This window comes from Charadrius vociferus, unplaced genomic scaffold (genome assembly GCF_000708025.1).
Source record: "Charadrius vociferus isolate BGI_N301 unplaced genomic scaffold, ASM70802v2 scaffold218, whole genome shotgun sequence".
NCBI classification, from domain to species: Eukaryota; Metazoa; Chordata; class Aves; order Charadriiformes; family Charadriidae; genus Charadrius; species Charadrius vociferus.
This window is the reverse complement of record NW_009650084.1, coordinates 3,484,006-3,487,459: the sequence shown is the minus strand read 5'-3', so window position 1 is coordinate 3,487,459 and position 3,454 is coordinate 3,484,006. Positions and strand designations below refer to the sequence as shown.

At 42.2% G+C, this 3,454-nt stretch overlaps 1 non-coding gene across 1 annotated transcript; it reads right to left on the bottom strand.

Annotated features, from left to right (window-relative positions):
• Nucleotides 1–2,962: 2,962 nt before the first annotated feature.
• On the bottom strand, nt 2,963–3,034 carry TRNAH-GUG. Its single transcript has one exon. It is a non-coding gene; the product is annotated as a tRNA-His (tRNA).
• Between the last annotated feature and the right edge of the window lie 420 nt (nt 3,035–3,454).

Genomic DNA, 3,454 nt, shown 5'->3' with positions numbered 1-3,454 from the left:
CACTGGAGCTCAAAAGGATCCAGTGATGGAGAAACATCTCTCCCACTGCACCATGTTGCTGGTCATGAAATTATACCTTCTGTCAAGACAAGCTGCCCTTTCTTTGAAGGAATAAATACATAAAAGGAATTCTACCAGGATAATGAGGTAAAACCATTGTATTTTCTTTTCTCCATGCAATGAGGCCTGTCTCCACCTTGGTATTTTGAAAGCTGGGCACTTCATCTTTGTTCCGTTTGCTTGAGGAACACTCTATTTCCTCAGGCTTGCGTTTGTGCCACTCTTCCCACATAGGCCCTCTGTCCCTGCAGCAACCACCACCAGGGCTCAGCCATTCTTACTACTCACTGTCATCTTCTTTTCTCCCTTCCACCCCCCTCTCCCTGCCCCTTGCTGACCTGGTATGAATACATTGGTTTTATCCTGGTTAATAAGTTCCACTCTGGGCATTGCAGCCTGTCTTGTAAGGAACAGGACACATCTTTCAGTGAGTGGGTTACAGAAGCCAAGAGGACAAAAATAATGCTGACCGAAATGAAATTGCACAGGCTAGAGGAACATGTGCAGAAGATTAGTACAGTATGGCACAAAGAAAGTTTACATCAAGGACATTGAGAATACTCTGAACAAAAAAGAGAAAAAAAGACAACGTACAAAAGGTATTAAAAAGTTGGTGTCTTAATGATATCCATTAATACGAAACCAGTCCAAGTTGCACTATCATAACACCATTCAGCCTATGTGAGAAACCATGGTTTTGAAATCTATCCAAGATCTATCTGGAGTTGTGAGCAGTCAGATGCTTTCTGGAATCCACAATGGATTTTACTAAAAACACTGGGGATTTAGCTTTCCATGAAAAGGGAATTGGTTCCTCCTCTATTTTTGTAAAGCATTATTGGTAGCAATGGTGTATAATTATTGCACTAAACCAACCTTGTCACATATATAATTAAAGCAGAAATAGTGCTTGTGTCATTACTAGGCTGGAGATGAGAGACTTCTGCTGGCAACTGTTTGGCTAGCACATTCCATCCCTATATTGTGGAAAGTTTTCTGATCCTCCTCTAATCAGTGTTCATCTGTAAACACTACCTTAGTGTTCAGCTCAAAACCTAAACTGTCTGGATGCAACTACTTTCTCTACATCTCAAGGAAACGTTTTGTGGTTTCTCACTAATGGATAATTACAGGTGGGACTCTAGTGCTGCCTGTTATTAAGTCCCTGTTCTGAGTTTTTTATCATGTTGCCAAATCTTAACCATTTAAGCTGAAATTTTCCATACTGACTGTCTGCTCCAGATTGAGTTTTATTTCCAAGAGGAAGAGAAGAATAAAATAAGTTGTTTCGTCCAAGTTAAATACATTGCTCTGTGAGCGGTAAAACCGCTGCAGTTGTGTAACGGACACCTCAGATATGTTCTCTGACCTCTTATAAGCATTGAATGAACACTAAGCCTTTTTCTCTGATCTGCATTAAGAAGATCTCTCTTCTGTACTGGTGTTTGTATGAAACTTGTAGAAGTTGGGGCTTATACCTCTTTGTTGAATTTGGTTAAAACAAATAAAGATATTCAGAAGCTATATCTGAGTGGACGACTGCCTGATATGCATGTGAGTCCGCATGTTCTTTCCTTTTCAAAAGAAGGTTAAAAATCTAGGTGGAAAGCATTTTTGAAAACTCCACCCACCCACCCCTGCCTCAACCATAGTGGGAGGGATGCTTTGCTTTGCAGTCATTCGGGCAATAGGAGCCTGAAACTGGATAAGCAAGTCACAGGAAGACTGTGAGTGGGGAAGAGTATCTTCGCTGAGAGTGGAGGAAGGCCTTTTTGAACAAAGAGCGAAGTCAAAGAAATAGCACAGAAAAGCCTAAGGGAACTAAAGAAAATAGTCAAAGAATAGGGATAGGGACAGCTGGGACAGATGCAATTAAGGACAGAGTCCCAAAATGCATTCACAAGAAGACTGATTAAGGTTACATAACCTTCATGTCTAGCACGTCCCATTTTTTTAAATCCTTGACTTTGTAACTTTAAAGTTCTCTTAATGTAGTATTTTAGGGATGTATTTTAATTTATACACCAGAAAATAGGCCATCTTACTCTCTTGGGCCTTGTAATACTGAGCTGACCCCATAAGCTTTAAAATTCTGGGTGCAAAATCCATGCTCTCTGATGGAGATGGTACACATAGCACAATGTCAAACCGGGCAAGCTCTAGCTTTGCAGTGGAAACAAAAATCAAAGTCTAGGCAATTCCCAGTAACACTTGTATGTTGAGCTTGAGGTGGATTATATTTATAGAATCATAGAATCATTGAAGTCTAGGTTGGAAGGGACCTTGAAGATCATCAAGTCCAGCTGTAAACCTAACACTGCCAAAACCACCACTAAACCATACCTCCAGGGTTGGTGACTCAACCACTTCCCTGGGCAGCCTGTTCCAATGCTTGATAACTCAGTCAGTGAAGAAGTTTTTCCTCATATCCATCCTAAACCTTCCCTGGCGTAACCTTGTTTATCTTGTCCTATCGCCTGCTAGTTGGGAGAAGAGATTGACCCCCACCTCTCTACAACCCCCTTTCAGTTAGTTGTAGACAGCAATAGGTCTCCCCTCAGCCTCCTCTTCTCCAGACTAAATAACTCCAGTTCCCTCAGCCACCCTTCATAAGACTTGTGCTCCAGACCCCGCACCAGCTTTGTTGTTCTCCTCTGGACGCACTCCAGCACCTCAATGTCTTTCTTGTAGTGAGGGGCCCAAAACTGAACACAGTATTGGAGGTGGGGCCTCACCAGTGCCGCATACAAGGGGATGATCAGTTCCCTAGTCCTGCTGGCCATACTCTTTCTGATACAAGCCAGGATGCTATTTGCCTTCTTGGCCACCTGGGCACACTGCCGGCTCGTATTCAGCTGAGCAAAAGCTGCAGAGCCCGTGTGCGGTGGTACCACTGGGGCGATGCCGTGACTCGGATTCGAACCGAGGTTGCTGCGGCCACAACGCAGAGTACTAACCACTATACGATCACGGCGTGCTACCGTTTCCACACAGAGAGGGCTGCTTATTCACTTTACATTTACCAGTTGTTATCAAAAAGCCTTAGAAGTAATCATAAGAGGTGAGAAAATAATAATCCCTCTTTCCCATACCATCAGTGAATGCTTTAATAACTGGTTTACATGATCCTCCTCTTTCTGAGTATCTCCAGCCTAATAAATTTTTAATTCCTAATTTTACATTGGAGACTCTTGGCCCTCTCCACTTTCCTTTTCCTCCTTTTCTGCCTTTACACCCAGAAAAGTCTAGTCTAACATGTAACCTTATTTCAAACTTAAGGCAAATTTCTAAGAAATGTTTATCAGAGCCTTTCAAGTGTTATCATATCATGTGGGAAAAGGTGGATGCTATTATTATTGCTGGTTTTATAGGAAAATAACCACAACTTATATGT